The sequence below is a fragment of the Triticum urartu genome, chromosome 7A (genome assembly GCF_056163025.1).
Source record: "Triticum urartu cultivar PI428250 chromosome 7A, HENAU_Tu73, whole genome shotgun sequence".
Taxonomy (NCBI): domain Eukaryota; kingdom Viridiplantae; phylum Streptophyta; class Magnoliopsida; order Poales; family Poaceae; genus Triticum; species Triticum urartu.
In genome coordinates, this window is record NC_141879.1 from 698,595,382 (window position 1) to 698,614,583 (window position 19,202).

Below are 19,202 nucleotides of genomic sequence, written 5' to 3' on the forward strand. Positions count from 1 at the left end.
CCCTTCTTCTCCTCTATTCCTTTCTTATTCTCCTCTTTTTTTTCTTTTTTTCTTCAATCTTCTCCTCTATTCCTTTCTTCTTATCCTCTTCTATTTTCTCTTCTTCTCCTCTATTCCTTTCTTCTTCTCCTCTTTTTTTTCTTCAATCTTCTTCTCTATTCCTTTCGTCTTATCCTCTTTTTATTTCTTCTTTGTCTTCTTATTTTTTATCGGATATGTCATTGTCGATATAACCCATGTCCCGATAACTTCAACACGAGGAGGGGTTCGACCTACCCCCTCCCCGATAACATTATTTTCCCATGTATGTATGTCGTCGTTGTCGATATAACCCCCTCCCGGATAACTTCGACATGAGGGGCGATCGATATATATACCCCCTCTCGACCATGATAACTTATACCACAGGAGCACCCCCTGGCCCTCTTGCTCGACCAAAACTCTCGAGGACACCCAAACCCTAGAAAAAAACGATGTCGGTCTCCTACCCCCTCCCGCCGCGCCCCTACCCTTGAAGCATTGCCGAGGCCACCCCAAACCCGGAATAAGCTAGGTCTACGTCTGCCACTAATATATCCACTTGCTGTCATGTTTGTGTAATAATTGCCATGTTGTAATATTTGCAGAAACAATGGAGCACGGACGAGACGAGGAAGCAGAAGAGGTGTTGGGGGGCATAATCTTAGCCGAAGGTGATGTCTTGTCGTATCTTGACGACAATTATGGTCTGGAAGAACAGGGTGAAGAAGCAGGCTACGGTGATCGAAGAATGGAGGAGGAAAGACATGATTATGATGGCTCTAGTGACCCAATGCTGGTGCAAGAAGGAGCCCGTGGTGATGGCTCCGGTGACCGAACAGAGTCCGGCCAGGTAAATATATTAGCTAAGCCTGTGCTGACTAGCTAATTGATGCATTCATTGTTTTGGTATGTACATATATTAATTAACTCTCCTCTTTCTTCTTTTTTCTAGCCCTCCGGATCGAGCACAACTTCGGTAAAGAGACGAGGCCCGAAGAAAAATTTGCGCTCGGATGAAAGGTTTGAGATCACGGCAATCGCGCGCAACGGCCAACCGATTGAACCCATCCGGACAAAGGAAGCATTTGCTGCTCAGTGCGGGGTTCTTGTTAGGGACAAGATCCCGATCAGCATTCACCAATGGTATAAGCCTAAGAAGGAAGACCCTGAGGTGTCTTATGTCAATGATATGCAGAAAGATGATCTTTGGACTGAGCTGAAGGCAAATTTCACCCTACCGCCAGAGGAGGATCTGGAGAAGCCAGTTAAAGAGCAATTAATCAAGTCTCATGCTCTTAAGAAGATGGCAGACCTATTCAGGAGGTGGAAGAATGAGCTGAAAACGTTTGTCGACAAAGAAGAGACACCATAATTCATCGGCAAATATGAGAAGATCAGAGATCACTGGCCCGCATTTTTGGCCCACAAGATATCGGAAAAGAGTAAGAAGATGTCAGTGAAAAACAAGAAAAATGCTGCAAAGAAGAAGCTTCACCATCGCACGGGGTCAGGTGGCTACCTCAAAGCCCGGCCGTTGTGGGCCAAGGCTGAGAATGATCTGCTTGATAAAGGGATCGAACCAGAGACAATGAACTGGCCAGACCGTTGCCGGACTTGGTTCTTCGGGGCTGGCAGAACCTTGGACCCTGTATCAGGGAAGTGCGTTTGGACGAACGAGCAAATGAGAATACTAGTCACGAGGCTTCAGCAGTATATCAATGCAGCGCAGCAAGGGACGTTCGTTCCAGACAGAGAGAACGACGAGCTCACATTGGCCCTCAGGAATCCTGAGCACCCTGGACGGACACGAGGCACGCCAGGCTCCGTTCCGTGGAATGCTGGTTTTTCGGACGCAGGAGGTTACAAATGCCAGGAGAGGAGGAAAAAAGTGGAGCAGACCTAAATTCAGAAGCTGCATGGAAGGGTTCAAGCGCTAGAGGAACGAGACGTAGCTCGCAGCAAGAGACCTGCCGAAACTACCGTCGAAGCTACCCCGCCATCTCAGTGGAGAAGCAGCGTGGCTTCCACCGGGCTGCTTCAGCCAGAGCATGTCTTGACGGCTCCTGCTAGCTACCCCGTGGATGCTATCACGGAGTCTCAACATTGCCACCTTATGACGCAATGGCAGAACTTCAAAGTCAAGGCGGCTGTCGGCTTTGTTCGACCTCCTGAACCCGGCGCAACTTTTCACTGTTGTCCGATTCCAGAAGGATATGCTAGGGTGACGGTGGACAAAATAACGGAGGGATTTGAGGACCTCCAGCTTGACCACCCTACCGGTGAAGGGGAGACTCGGCTGGGTTCTTGTCTAAGGACTCCATGCCTATGGCGGAAGGAGCTCATCAACCTTCCGAACTGGACGCCTCCGCCTCCTCCTCCTCCTCCGGCGAGTAAGGGCACTCCGCCTCCTCCTCCGGCGAGTGATCAGGGCACTCATCCTCCTTCTCCGGCGCCTGGCTGCACTCCGCCTCCTTCTCCGCCTGCGCCGGTGCGTCCGAGCAGCCAGTCTCCTCCTTCTCCGCCTCGTCAGCAAGGACGGAAGAGACTCGCCGCCGCTCCGGCTTCTCCGACGCGTCGTAGTCCTTCTCCTCCGCCTCGTAAGCAAGGAAAGAAGACAGCCGCAGCTGCTCCGTCTGCTCTGCTGGCATCTAGCAGTACAGCTAGAGGCGGGAGGCAATACAGATTCGGTCCTTCTCTGAAGACTCCAGAGAAGTTACCATACGAGAGGACCCCGAAGGAGAACGCGAAGATCGTGCGAGCCGAAGTGACGAACTTCTTTCAAGGGGTGAAAGCAAAGAAACATCCACCTCCGGAGGAGAAGGTAGATCCGGTGAAAGCGAAGCACACTCTGGCTGCCCTGACAAAACCACCAAAGTCTCCGTCGAAAGGCAACTATGAGCGCATTATTGCAAAGTCATTCGTCGAAGCGGAGCGGTCGGGAAGTACTGTCAGTGATCAAAGGTTAAAAGAACGATGAGCTGGGAAAAAATTGCCCAGCTCGGCGAACAAGCGGACCAATCGTGCCCCCGCTCAAGGTGTCTAGCGACACCGTCACTAATGATCCGAGGATGGTGCCCGGTTATAGCAATCTTGAAGATTACCTACCCAACGATGTACATTATGATTTCTTGAAGGTGGAGGAACACAGATACGAGTACGGGAAGCCTCTCGTCAAAGATGAAAGATCTCTAACAACAATGATGCGAAGATTCCATGATTGGTACATGAAAACCTGCAGAGAGTCTGGGGGGAAGGAATATTTTGACGCTGAGAGTTAAAGAGGAGCATGACCTCGTTGGAATTGAACTGTTGAATGTTCCATTTGAGGAGTTCTTCCAGTTTTTCAATCAAAAGGCCCTCGATAAATTAACGGTCACTTGCTACTGTCTGTAAGTAGTACTACTTCTGTCATTAAGTCTCTCTATATAGGTCATCTCTTTCATTGCATGTATTTATAATTATCCTCACTATATTATGCAGATTGAAGATCACCGAATTGAAGAAAAGACAAATCGGTGATATTGGGTTCATTAACACAAATCTCATAGATGCAACTGAGGTTAAATATCATGCCGAAAATACCGAGGTCAACTTGCTACGATCATTGGTAATAAATGAAAACAAAGATATAATACTCGTTCCTTACAACTTCAAGTGAGTGTTACTGTTTTGTGCATATTCGGTTTCCCTTATTAGTCCGGATTATAGTAATGTAATTGATGAGTTATGCATGCGTGCGCAGCTTCCACTATATTCTCCTAGAGATTAAGCTTGAGCAGGGACTAGTAACCGTCTTAGACTCGAGACGAAAAGATCCCCAGGACTATGCGGACATGACTCAAATGCTCGAGAAGTAAGTTAAATCGATCATTATCCACCATATCAGCAACTTTGTTCATTTCCTGATATCAAGTAATTGTTTTGTTTGTCTGGCAGGGTTTGGAGAAAATTCATCAAAAAAGCTCTGGGACTACCGAAGAAGCTGCAATTTAGACACCCGAAAGTAAGTACTATAGTAGCATGTTCCGCGCATCTCCTAGTGATTCAAACGCTAGTTTCATCAATACCATTTAGCATGCTTGCTTATCAGTTTGATTGACCTCTATTTCTTGTAAAGTGGTTGTGGCAGGAATAAGGGAATGATTTCTGTGGATACTACGTTTGTGAGTCCATCCGCCACACGACCTGTGAGCAGGGCTACTCTGACGAACAATATGAAGTGCGTAAGCAATAATATTCACAATTTTATTTTATTACCATCATTTGTATTGACCCCCTTCTTCAAATTAGATCTTTCGGATGCGGGATGAACTCCTACCACCAGATCGTATGCGAGCAATTCAAGAGGAATTGGCGGCATTCTTCCTTGACCACGTGATCGCTGAAGACGGAGAATACTATGTGGACCATGTGTTCATATATAATTAGGACATTATATTGTAAGAGATAATTATTGTATATATGTAGCCGGTAGTGTCGGATAGATATACGAGAACTTGTTGTTCGACCAATCTCTCGGAGAAGGAGAGGTGTTCGATATCACTTCTCTCTGTATGCATATGTTCATGACGATCTTTTATTTCCTTCATTTGCTTACTAGCTAGCGTGTCTAGTCCTCCTGCTTGGGCTCGCCTCACCGGCCACGTGGAGGCCCATCTGTCCCGGTTCGTGTAAGAACCGGGACTAAAGGGTTAGGGCATTAGTAACAACCTTTTAGTTCCGGTTCAACAACCGGGACAAAAGGCCCTTACCAACCGGGACAGATGACCCTTTTTCTACTAGTGCGTTATCTGTAGTCATTCTTCCGGGTACAAATGCACTCTGAATCGTGCTAATAATATCGGGAAGGATTATCTTCAAACGGGCCGTGATCATTTTTTAAATAACCTTGTACACCACATTACACAAATTGGTTGGTCTAAATTGTGTTACTTTTTCTGAAGAATTGACCTTTAAGATCATCACAATTGCGGTATCACTTCACGCATCAGGTATGATACAAGTATTTACCGATGGTACAAGTATTTATGATGCCTAGTACGGTGGTGCCGCCGGTGGACGGCTGGGGCGCCGGCCGGTGCCGACGTCGCAGGGGCCTCGTCCAAGCCTCATCGCACACGTCATTGCCGGCTCTTGCGAGGACCTATCGTGCCCTGCATTCAATGCAGGAGTACGTGCGAGGCGAGGGACCTGTTTTTGTCGTAATAAGCTACTCCTCCACTACCAACCATGTTAACCATGATCGCACGTGTGTTGCCACCTCGTCCACGGGCCGGCGTGCCGGTCATTGTTCCGTGGCGAATAAAATCGTAGCCGGCAATCGTGCCTTGCCTTGTGGTGCGGAGCCGGCCGCGTTGACGTACGCCTCCTCCGTCCACGATCATCCCTTCACTGTCTCACCACGCCCGGAATCCCGGATTGAGTGCACGGATGAGCCAGCGGTTGCCCAACCTACTGCAGCCTGCAGCTACCGGCCCCGCCTGTCCGCCTAATTAAACCCACTTCCACTAGCTCCCAGGCGAGCTACCCGGTGGCCGCCGGCTGCCCACACGAAACCTCAGACACCTCCACCTCACCACGCCCCACATTTTATTTCGACGTTTTCTTTTGCCTTTTGGAACTCTCGCTACCACGCGACTTCGAGAGACCAAAGTCGATCTCGATGCCACAGTGGCCAGGCGATGAGTCAAAGGTCAGAGCCCCCGGTGCGTCATCTAGAGGGAGATGAGAAACTAGAAGCCGCCGCCGTGGCCCATCACGCCCGCGGCAACACGTTCCTCGCGCTCTTCTTCCTCGACAGCTCGCCAACCTCCCCGCCCAACCATCTATATCTATCCTCGCCGCCCATCCATCCATAAACCCAGAGCATTTATATCTCCCGCCCCAGGAACATGTCAACGCTGAGATTTATTAGTCTAAGCGCTCCGAGTCCATAATATTTTTCTTCTCTTTTGAGCTCAATAAAAATTCTCTTCCAGCACGTGACCTAACCCAAATCCCATCAGAGCGTGATGGCGTGCGTTTGTACTGTTGATCTTTACTTTGTACTTACATAAAACGGAGCGAAAGCCTTTTTCGATATATCTCATCGGGCCAGTTCTAATCCGGTTTACGTACGTACTAGAAAAAGTTTTTTATGTGTAATGTGATTAGGATAATGTGTCCTATCAAGGCCCACTGGTAGAAAAAGGGCCTATAGTCCCGGTTCGTAAGGGCCTTTAGTCCTGGTTCAGGAACCGGGACTAAAGTGTCGGTACTAATACCTCCACCCTTTAGTCCCGGTTCAATCCAGAACCAGGACTAAAGGCCCTCCACGTGGGCAGTGCGCAGAGCCCAGTCAGGAGACCCTTTGGTCCCGGTTGGTGGCAGGGTCTCCTGACTGGGCTCTGCGCACTACCCACGTGGAGACCCTTTGGTCCCGGTTGGTGGCACCAACCGGGACCAATAGGCATCCACGCGTCAGCACTTCTGTGGCTGGGGTTTTTGTTTTTTGTTTTGAAAGGGGGGGGGGGGGGGGGTTGGGGGTTTTAGGGGGTTAATTTAGGTGTTTCATATATTGTGTTAGCTAGTTATAATTAATAGAGAGAAGTGTCCTCTGTTATGTCTGTGCTTGGTCGACGCTACGTACTATACATACGTATATAGAGAGGACTAGACACGCTAGCTAGCTAGTAAGCAAACGAAGGAAACAGAAGATCGTCATGAACATATATGCATATATACAGAGAGAAGTGATATCGACCACCTCTCCTTCTCCGAGAGATTGGTCGAACAACAAGTTCTCGTATATCTATCTGACACTACCGGCTACACATATATATACAATAATTATCTCTTACAAATATAATCATACGGACTCAGGGTCCACATAGAATTCTCCGTCTTCAGGGATCACATGGTCAAGAAAGAATGCCGCCAATTCCTCTTGAATTCCTCGCATGCGAGCTGGTGCTAGGAGTTCATCCCGCTTCCGAAACATCTAATTTAAAGAAGGGGGTCAATACATATATATATGAATGAATGAAACTCAACACAAATGATGGTAATAAAATAAAATTGTGAATGTTGTTATTTACGTACTTCATATTGTTCGTCAGTGTAGCCCCGCTCACAGGTCGTGTGGCGGATGGACTCGCAAACATAGTAACCACAGAAATCATTCCCTTGTTGCTGCCACAACCACTTTACAAGAAATAGAGGTTAATCAAACTGATAAGCAAGAATGCCAAATGGTGTTGATGAAACTAGCGCTTGAATGACTAGTAGATGCGCTTAAAATGCTACTATAGCTAGTACTTACTTTCGGGTGTCTAAATTGCAGCTCCTTCGGCAGTCCCGGAGCTTTTCTGGTGAATTTTCTCCAAACCCTGCCGGACAAAGAAAACAATTACTTGATATATCAGGAAATGAACAAAGTTGTTGATATGGTGGATAATGATCGATTTAACTTACTTCTCGAGTATTTGAGTCATGTCTGCATAGTCCTTGGGATCTTTTCGTCTTGAGTCTAAGACGGTTACTAGTCCCTGCTCAAGCTTAATATGTAGGAGAATATAGTGGAAACTGCACACGCATGCATAACTCATCAATTACATTACTATAACCTTGACTAATATATAAGGGAAACCGAATACGCACAAGACAGTAACACTCACTTGAAGTTGTAAGGAAAGAGTATTATATCTTTCTTTTGATTTATTATCAACGATTCTAGCATGCTGGCCTCGGTTTCTGCGGCATGAAAATTAACCTGAGTTGCATCTATGAGATTTGTGTTAATGAACCCAATATCACCGACTTGTCTTTTCTTCAATTCGATGATCTTCAATCTGCATAATATAGTGAGGATGATTATAAATACATGCAATGAAAGAGCTAAGCTATATAGAGAAACTTAATGACAGAAGTAGTACTACTTACAGACAGTAGCGGGTGACAGTTGCTTTATCGAGGGCCAATTGATTGAAGAACTGATAGAACTCCTCAAATGGAACAGGCAACCGATCAATTCCAACGAGGTCATGCTCCGGTTTAACTCTCGCATACAAAGTACTCCTCCCCCAAGAGTCTCTGCAGATTTTCAAGTACCAATCATGCAATCTTCGCATCATCGTTGATAGAGATCTTTCATCTTTGACGAGAGGCTTCCCGTACTCGTATCTTTGTATCTGCACGTCCATGGGGTCATAATGTACTTCGTCGGGCAGGTAATCTGCAGGATTGCTATAACCGGGCACCATCCTCGGATCATTATCGACGTTGTGGCTAGGCACCTTGAGCGGGGGGCACGATTGCTTCGCTTGTTCGCCGAGCTGGGCAATTTGTTTCCCAGCTCGTCGTTGTTTCAGCCTTTGATCACTGACAGTACTTCCCGACCGCTCCGCTTCGGCAAATTCCTTTCCAATAATGCGGTCATAGTTTCCTTTCGGCGAATCAGACTTCGGTGTTTTTGTCAGGGCAGCCAGAGTGCGCTTCACTTTCACCCGATCTACCTTCTCCTCCGGAGGTGGATGTTTCTTTGCTTTCACACCTTCAAAGAATTTCTTCACTTCTTCTCGCGCGATCTCGGCGTTCTCCTCCTGGGTCCTCTCGTATGGTAACTTCTCTGGAGTCTTCAGAGAAGGACCGAATCTGTATGTCCTCCCGCCTCTGGTTGTACTGCTAGACGCCGACCGAGCAGACGTAGCGGTTGTCTTCTTTACTTGCTTAAGCGGCGGAGGAGAAGGACTATGACGCCCGGAGCAGCTGGAGCGGCGGCAGGTCTCTTCCGCCCTTGCTGACGAGGCGGAGAAGGAGGAGGCGGGCTGCTCGGGCGCGTCGGCGCAGGCGGAGAAGGAGGCGGAGTGCCGCCGCGCGCCGGAGAAGGAGCCGGCCGAGGGCCCTGATCGTCACTCGCCGGAGGAGGAGGAGGCGGTGGAGGCGGAGTGCCCTGACTCGCCGGAGGAGGAGGAGGAGGCGGTGGCGTCCAGTTCGGAAGGTTGATGAGGTCCTTCCGCCATAGGCATGGAGTCTTCAGAGCAGACCCCAGCCGAGTCTCCCCTTCACCGGTAGGGTGGTCAAGCTGGAGGTCCTCAAATCCCTCCGTTATCTCATCCACCATCACCCTAGCATATCCTTCTGGAATGGGCCGGCAGTGAAAAGTTGCGCCGGGTTCAGTAGGATAAACAGAGCCAACAGCCGCCTTGACCTTCAAATTCATCCATTGCATCATAAGGTGGCAATTTTGAGACTCCGTGATAGCATCCACGGGATAGCTGGCAGGAGCCGTCAAGGCATGCTCTAGCTGAAGCAGCTCGGTGGAAGCCACGCTGCTTCTGCGCTGAGATGGCGGGGTAGCTTCGGGGGAGGCTTCGGCAGTACGTTTGCTGCGATTTGCTTCTCGTTCCTCTATCGCGTCCACCCTTGCTTGCAGCGCCTGCATTTGGGTCTGCTGCACTTTTTTCCTCCTCTCATGGGATTTGTAACCGCCTGCGTCCGGAAACCCAACCTTCCACGGAACGGAGCCTGGCGTGCCTCGTGTCCGTCCAGGGTGCTCAGGATTCCCGAGGGCCATTGTGAGCTCGTCGTTCTCTCTGTCTGGAAAGAATGTCCCTTCCTGTGCTGCTTCGATATACTGCTTAAGCTTACTGACTGGTATGTCCATTTGATCGTTCGTCCAAATGCACTTCCCTGTTTCAGGGTCCAGGGTTCCGCCAGCCCCAAAGAACCAAGTCCGGCAACGGTCTGGCCAGTTAATTGTCTCTGGTTCGATCCCTTTATGAACCAGATCATTCTCAGTCTTGGACCACTTAGGCCGGGCTACGAGGTAGCCACCTGACCCCGTGCGATGGTGAAGCTTCTTCTTCGCAGCATTTTGCTTGTTTGTCGCCGACATCTTCTTACTCTTTTCCGATGTCTTGTGGGCCACAAATGCGGGCCAGTGATCTCTGATATTCTCATATCTGCCCTTGAATTCTGGTTTCTCATTATTTTCGACAAACTTATTCAGCTCTTTCTTCCACCTCCTGAATAGTTCTGCCATCCTCTTCAGAGCAAAAGACTTGATTAATTTCTCTTTAACTGGGTTCTCTGGATTATCCTCAGGCGGTAGGGTGAAATTTGACTTCAGCTCAGTCCAAAGATCATTTTTCTGCATATCATTGACATAAGAGACCTCAGGGTCTTCTGTAGCCGGCTTAAACCATTGATGGATGCTTATCGGGATCTTGTCCCTAACCAGAACCCCGCACTGAGCAAAAAATGCGCTCTTTGTCCGGAGGGGTTCAACAGGTTGGCCGTCGGGCGCGATTGCTATGATCTCAAACTTTTCATCCGAGCTCAACTTTTTCTTCGGGCCTCGTCTCTTTACCGAAGTTGTGCTCGATCCGGAGGGCTAGAAAAAAGAACAAAGACTTAATTAATATGTGTACATACCAAAACAATGAATGCATCAATCAGCTAGTCAGCATAGGCTTAACTAATATATATACCTGGCCAGACTCGGTTCGGTCACCGGAGCCGTCCTCATGTTCTTCTTCTTGCACCGGCATTAGGTCATCGTAGCCAGCTTGTTCACCCTGTCCTTCCAGACCATCGGTTTCGTTGAGAAACAACGAGATGGCATCACTTCCTTCTGCGATTATGTCCCTCAACAACGCTTCTTTTGTTGCTTCGTCTAGGGCGGTGTCCATAGTTTCTACAAATATTTACAACATGGCAATTATTATTCAAACATGATAGATGGATATATTAGTGCCAAACGTAGAACTAGCTACCTAATCATAGTAAGCTATCGGGAGGGGGTATATATCGACAACGACGACACTACATCTATGTCCCTCGACGACCCTCGTTCCCGATAAAAAAAAGAGGAAGACGAAGAAAAATAAGAGGAGAAGAAAGAATAGAGGAGAAGATCTCCTCTATTCTTTCTTCTCCTCTTTTTTTCTTCTTCCTCTTCTTTTTTTATCCTCTTCTTCCTCTCATGTTCGATAGGATCGCCGAGGGGTCGGGAGGTTGCGTAGTGTCTCAGGATTCAACAAAACCATGTCTTCATCATTAGGCGAAAGTAACATGTGCATGATGGTACGAAGCTCTTCAAAGTTGTTCTGGAACGGACTCCCAGATAGGATAATCCGCCTTTTGGTACAAAGTTCAGCAAGAGCCTTCCGAATATCGCTATTTGGAAGGCCTTTGCTGAATTGGTACCAAAAGGCGGATTATTCTATCCGGGACTCCATTCCAAAACAACTTTGCAGAACTTCGTACCAACATGCCCTGGTTACTTCCGGCTAATGATGAAGGCATGGATTTCTTCAATACTTTGACACTAGGAATCCTCTCTCGACCCCTCGGCGATCCTCGACCCCTCGAACCCTCGACGACCCTGGAACCCTCGACCCCTAGACGACCCTCTTCTTCCTCTCATGTTCGAGAGGATCGCCGAGGGGTCGGGAGGATGCCTAGTGTCAAAGGATTCAACAAAACCATGTCTTCATCATTAGGCGAAAGTAACATGTGCATGATGGTACCAAGCTCTTCAAAGTTGTTCTGGAACGGAGTCCCAGATAGGATAATTCGCTTTTTGGTACAAAGTTCAGCAAGAAAGGAAGAAAAAAAAGAGGAGAAGAAGAAAGGAATAGTGGAGAAAAGAGAAAATAGAATATATTCTATTTTCTCTTCTTCTCCTCTTCTTTTTCTTCTTTTTTCTTCTTCTTATTTATTTCTCCTCTTCTTTTCGGTAGAGGAAACCCTAAATAGCTAGCAAGTTTCGTGGGTGTGAGATACATGTGGCCTTCGGTGTCGGACACTACATCCACGTCCCACAAGTGACGTGGGCGTCGAAGCCCGCGCCACTTGTGGAATGTGGGTGTAGTGTCCGACACCGACGGTACATGTATCTCACACCGACGATACTTTCTATTTAGGGTTTCTCCTCTACCGCTCCTCGACCTCTCGACGACCCTCGTTCCCGATAAAATAAAGAGGAAGAAGAAGAAGAAAAAAGAAGAAAAGAAAGAATAGAGGAGAAGACTTCCTCTTCTTCCTCTCCTCTTCTTCTCCCTCTTCTTCCCCTTCTTCCTCGCCTCTCTCATGAATGTCCGACGTTCTCGACCCCCCCCCACGTGTCGAAGAAAAAAAAGAAGAAAAAAAGAGGAGAAGAAGAAAGGAATAGTGGAGAAGAAGAGAAAATAGAATATATTCTATTTTCTCTTCTTCTCCACTATTCCTTTCTTCTTCTCCTCTTCTTTTTCTTATTTTTTCTTCTTCTTATTTATTTCTCCTCGTCTTCCTCTCCCCTCTCGGCGACCCTAGACCCCCTCTCGACCCTCAACCCCTAGGCGACCGTCGACCCCTCTCTTTTTTTTCTTTCTCTTCTATTTTATCCTCTTCTTCCTCTATCGCTCGGCGACCCTCGACGACCCTCGTTCCCGATAAAAAAAAGAGGAAGAAGAAGAAAAAAAGAGGAGAAGAAAGAATAGAGGAGAAGATCTTCTCCTCTATTCTTTCTTCTCCTCTTTTTTCTTTTCTTATTCCTCTTCATTTTTTATCCTCTTCCTCCTCTCATGTTCGACGACCCTCGACCCCCTCTTCTTCTCCCTCTTCTAATTCATTTGTTCATATGAATATACAAACATTTTCATATTTACAATAATTAATATCATCCAAAAAATCTATGAACAGAAAAAAATCCTAATTTTTCTAATCCTAATCTTTTGCATATATAACATAGCTAGATATATATACACACAGAGAACATATGTATACATATATATAAAAAATCCTAATATTCTTCTCCCTCTTCTAATCCTAATCTTTTGCATATATACATGAACATAGATATATACACAGAGAACATATGTATACATATATATAAAAAACAAGCATATATATATGAAAAACAAGCATATATATATGAAAAAAAATCTAGGGCGCCGGCCGGACCAGAGGAGGACCGCGGAGTCGGCGACGAGGATGGCGACGGGGCAGTGGGCGCGCGCTTGGGGTAGGAGACGCGGGCGACGGCGACGGCGGGCCGGGGCGGCGGGCCTCGGGCAAGGGGCCGGCCGGCGCGGCGACGGGGGCAGGGACGAGGGCGACGGCGACGGGGGCGACGGGGGCGCGGCGACGGGGGCAAGGACGAGGGCAACGGCGACGGGGGCGACGGGGGCGCGGCGACGGGGGCAGGGACGAGGGCGACGGCGACGGGGGCGGGCCGGGGCGGCGCGTCGCGGGCGACGGCGACGATGGGCGCGGGCGACGGCGACGATGGGGGTGGGCGGCGTCGGGGCAGCCTGGCGGCGTCGGCAACTGCAACTGCAAGATGAGAATGAAAAATTCCAAAGTGCGGTCTTATATAGCAGAGGCTTTAGTCCCGGTTCGTGGCAGCCACCGGGACTAAAGGTGGGCATTAGTCCCGGTTGCTGCCACGAACCGGGACCAATGGCCTCTTTTCGGCAGCCCAAAGGGCGGGAAGCGAAGCCCATTGGTCCCGGTTGGTGGCACCAACCGGGACTAAAGGGGGGCATTGGTCACGGTTGGTGCCACGAACCGTGACCAATGCGGCCTTTAGTCCCGGTTGGTCCCACCAACCGGGACCAATGCCCTTGTGCTGCCCGCGCCCATAAGTTTAGTCCCACATCGCTAGTTGAGAGCGCCCGGCACTGGTTTATAAGCTCTGCTGCCTCCTCCCTCTCGAACTCCTCTGAATAGCAGGCCTATGGGCCTAATTTGACACTACTTTGCCTGTGGGCCTATTGGGCCTTCTGCGGGCCTGAATCCTGGCCCATGTAGGGTTTCTAGTCGTATTCAGGCCGTGGAGGCCCAGTTGGTGGCATTTTTTTTTGTTTTTTACTTTTTTATTTCTATATTTTTTTAGTTTTTTATTTTTTTATTTCTACTTAAAACTAAATACTTACAGTTTTTTAGTGATTTCTTTTTGCTTTTAGGTCACAAAAATTATAAACTTTCTGTTAGTGCCATTAGTTTTAAATTTTAAATAGTTTAAATTTGAATTTTTAAAAATTTGTGTGAATCACTAGTTTATGAATAACTTTACTATAAAATTAGAATTTTTTCTTCTTTGCTATTTATTTTTTATTTATACTTACAATTAAATACTTATAGTTTGATTTTAGGTCACACAAATTATATTCTTTTTGCTATTGAAGAATATTATAGTTTTATTTTAGTTGATCATAACATAATATTTTAATTGATTGTTTTTATTTTCATAAAAGTTTTGTAGTTCATTCTGTTTGCTATTAATTCATTCTTTGAGCTAAATGACTCTGAAATTGGAAAGCATTTCAAAATGAACTCTGAAAAGGTTGAAAGTTGGCATGGTATCATCATTTCACCCACATAGCATGTTCCAAAAAGTAGAGAGGGTTACGACAAAAACTTGATGCACTTCGTGTACAAAATGGACAATCACTTTCGAAGTATCAAAGTTTCGAACCATAAGACATGAAAGCATTTCAAATGAACTCTGAAAAAGTTGAAAGTTGGGATGGTATCATAATTTCACCCACATAGCATTTGCTTATTGCGGGAGAAAGTCTTCACTTTTTCTTTGCTTGTGTCATTTGCTTATTGCGCCGTAACCATGGATAATCTTCATTGTTTATCAGGATGCTTGGCTCAGCCTTGACATTGAAGGGAGGAATTTCATGAAACTTTTCATAATATTCAGACATGTCTGTCTTGCCGTCCACTCCCAGGATGTCCCTTTTTCCTGAAAGAACTATGTGGCGCTTTGGCTCATTGTATGATGTATTCGCTTCCTTATCTTTTCTTTTTCTCGGTTTGGTAGACATGTCCTTCACATAGATAACCTGTTCCACATCATTGGCTAGGACGAACGGTTCGTCAGTGTACCCAAGATTTTTCAGATCCACTGTTGTCATTCCGTACTGTGGTCTACCTGTACCCCGCCGCCTAACAGATTGACCCATTTGCACTTAAACAAAGGGACCTGAAAATCAGGTCCGTAGTCAAGTTCCCATATGTCCACTATGTAACCATAATATGTGTCCTTTCCGCTCTCGGTTGCTGCATCAAAGCGGACACCGCTGTTTTGGTTGGTGCTCTTTTGATCTTGGGCGATCGTGTAAAATGTATTCCCATTTATCTCGTATCCTTTGTAAGTCAATACAGTCAAAGATGGTCCCCTGGACAACAAGTACAACTCATCACAAACAGTGTTGTCACCTCTGAGACGTGTTTCCAACCAACTGCTGAAAGTCCTGATGTGTTCAGATGTAATCCAGTCGTCGCACTGCTCCGGGTGTTTGGAGCGCAGACTGTTCTTGTGTTCATCGACATACGGGGTCACCAAGGTAGAGTTCTGTAGAACTGTGTAGTGTGCTTGAGACCAAGAATATCCGTCCCTGCATATTATTGAGTCTCTTCCCAGAGTGCCTTTTCCAGTCAGTCTCCCCTCATACCGCGATTTAGGGAGACCTATCTTGTTAAGGCCAGGAATGAAGTCAACACAAAACTCGATAACATCCTCTGTTTGATGGCCCATGGAGATGCTTCCTTCTGGCCTAGCGCGGTTATGGACATATTTCTTTAGGACTCCCATGAACCTCTCAAAGGGGAACATATTGTGTAGAAATACGGGCCCCAGGATGACAATCTCGTCGACTAGATGAACTAGGACGTGCGTCATGATATTGAAGAAGGATGGTGGGAACACCAGCTCGAAACTGACAAGACATTGCGCCACATCACTCCTTAGCCTTGGTACGATTTCTGGATCGATCACCTTCTGAGAGATTGCATTGAGGAATGCACATAGCTTCACAATGGCTAATCGGACGTTTTCCGGTAGAAGCCCCCTCAATGCAACCGGAAGCAGTTGCGTCATAATCACGTGGCAGTCATGAGACTTTAGGTTCTGAAACTTTTTCTCTGGCATATTTATTATTCCCTTTATATTCGACGAGAAGCCAGTCGTGACCTTCATACTGAGCAGGCATTCAAAGAAGATTTCTTTCTCTTCTTTTGTAAGAGCGTAGCTGGCAGGACCTTTATACTGCTTCGGAGGCATGCCGTCTCTTTCGTGCAAACGTTGCAGGTCCTCTCGTGCCTCAGGTGTATCTTTTGTCTTCCCATACACGCCCAAGAAGCCTAGCAGGTTCACGCAAAGGTTCTTCGTCACGTGCATCACGTCGATTGAGGAGCGGACCTCTAGGTCTTTCCAGTAGGGTAGGTCCCAAAATATAGATTTCTTCTTCCACATGGGTGCGTGTCCCTCAGCGTCATTCAGAACAGCTAGTCCACCGGGACCCTTTCCAAAGATTACGTAGTGTAAATCATTGACCATAGCAAGCACGTGATCACCGGTGCGCATGGCGGGCTTCTTCCGGTGATCTGCCTCGCCTTTGAAATGCTTGCCTTTCTTTCAACATTGATGGTTGGTCGGAAGAAATCGACGATGGCCCAGGTACACATTCTTCCTGCATTTGTCCAGGTATATACTTTCAGTGTCATCTAAACAGTGCGTGCATGCGTGGTATCCTTTGTTTGTCTGTCCTGAAAGGTTACTGAGAGCGGGCCAATCGTTGATGGTCACGAACAGCAACGCCTTAAGGTTAAATTCCTCCTGTCTGTCCTCATCCCACGTACGTACACCGTTTCCATTCCACAGCTATAAAAGTTCTTCAACTAATGTCCTTAGGTAGACATCAATTTCGTTGCCGGGTTGCTTAGGGCCTTGGATGAGAACTGGCATCATAATGAACTTCCGCTTCATGCACATCCAAGGAGGAAGGTTATACATACATAGAGTCACGGGCCAGGTGCTGTGATTGCTGCTCTGCTCCCCGAAAGGATTAATGCCATCCGCGCTTAAAGCAAACCATACATTCCTTGGGTCCTTTGCAAACTCATCCCAGTACTTTCTCTCGATTTTTCTCCACTGCGACCCGTCAGCGGGTGCTCTCAACTTCCCATCTTTCTTTCGGTTCTCATTGTGCCATCGCATCAACTTGGCATGCTCTTCGTTTCTGAACAGACGTTTCAACCGTGGTATTATAGGAGCATACCACATCACCTTCGCAGGAACCCTCTTCCTGAGGGGCTCGCCGTCAACATCGCCAGGGTCATCTCGTCTGATCTTATACCGCAACGCACCGCATACCGGGCATTCGTTCAGATCCTTGTAGGCACCGCGGTAGAGGATGCAGTCATTAGGGCATGCATGTATCTTCTCCACCTCCAATCCTAGAGGGCATACGACCTTCTTTGCTGAGTATGTACTGTCGGGCAATTCGTTATCGTTTGGAAGCTTCTTCTTCAATATTTTCAGTAGCTTCTCAAATCCTTTGTCAGCCACAGCATTCTCTGCCTTCCACTGCAGCAATTCCAGTACGGTACCGAGCTTTGTGTTGCCATCTTCGCAATTGGGGTATAACCCTTTTTTGTGATCCTCTAACATGCGATCGAACTTCAGCTTCTCCTTTTGACTAATGCATTGCGTCCTTGCATCGACAATGACCCGGCGGAGATCATCATCATCGGGCACATCGTCTGGTTCCTCTTTATCTTCAGCAGCTTCACCCGTGGCAGCATCATTGGACACATCGTCTGGTTCCTCTTGATCTTCACCAGCCCTCCCCCCCCCCCCGTTGCAGCATCACCGTATTCAGGGGGCACATAGTTGTCATCATACTCTTCTTCTTCGCCGTCTTCCATCATAACCCCTATTTCTCCGTGCCTCGTCCAAACATTATAGTGTGGCATGAAACCCTTGTAAAGCAGGTGGGAGTGAAGGATTTTTCGGTTAGAGTAAGACCTCGTATTCCCACATTCAGTGCATGGACAACACATAAAACCATTCTGCTTGTTTGCCTCAGCCGCATCGAGAAACTCATGCACGCCCTTAATGTACTCGCGGGTGTGTCTGTCACCGTACATCCATTGCCGGTTCATCTGCGTGCATTATATATAATTAAGTGTCCAAATTAATAGAAGTTCATCATCACATTAAAACCAAAGTGCATACATAGTTCTCATCTAACAACATATAGCTCTCCAGAGCATCTAATTAATTAAACCATACATTGAAACTATGTAAAACATTTCAATGCGAAAACAAATGCGATCATAATCGCAACCAAGGTAACAATTGATCCAACGGCATAATGATACCAAGCCTCGGTATGAATGGCATATTTTCTAATCTTTCTAATCTTCAAGCGCATTGCATCCATCTTGATCTTGTGATCATCGACGACATCCGCAACATGCAACTCCAATATCATCTTCTCCTCCTCAATTTTTTTTATTTTTTCCTTCAACAAATTGTTTTCTTCTTCAACTAAATTTAACCTCTCGACAATAGGGTCGGTTGGCATTTCCGATTCACATACATCCTAGATAAATAAAATCTATGTCACGTTGGTCGGCATAATTTTCATAAACAATAAATGAACCAATAGTTATGAAGATAATATACATACCAAATCCGAATCATAGACAGGACGAGGGCCGACGGGGGCGGATACCAAAACCATCGCACTATATAAGATGCAATAATAAATGTAAGAAAATGATACAAGTATCTATCTAAACAGACAAGTAAGAATATTTTTCCTTTCAGAAAGAAGATAAGAACAAGAGGCTCACCACGGTGGTGTCGGTGATGAGATCAGCGCGGGTGATCGACGGCGGTGAAGACGGGGACGGGGCGTGACGGACCGCTAAATCTAGACAAATCTCGAGGAAAATGGAGCTTGGAGGTCGAGCTTCGAGAGGAGAAAGTTTAAGTAGTGTGGCTCGGGAATTCCATCGAACACCTCATGTGCATAGGAGGTGAGCTAGAGCACCACAAACCCCTCCCCTCGCCGGCCAGAGAAAAACAGAGCACTGCAGTGCTCTGCTCGCGGGCGAGGGTATATATAGGCACCTCATTGGTCCCGGTTTGTGGCAAGAACCGGGACTAAAGGGGAGCCTTTGGTCCCGGTTCAGGCCACCAACCGGGACCAATGGTGGTGGGCCAGGAGCGAGGCCCATTGGTCCCGGTTCGTCCCACCAACCGGGACCAAAAGGTCCAGACGAACCGGGACCAATGGCCCACGTGGTACGGCCGGCCCCCTGGGCTCACGAACCGGGACCAATGCCCACATTAGTCCCGGTTCTACACTGAACCGGGACTAATGGGCTGAGCCGGCCTGGATCATAGCCCTGTTTTC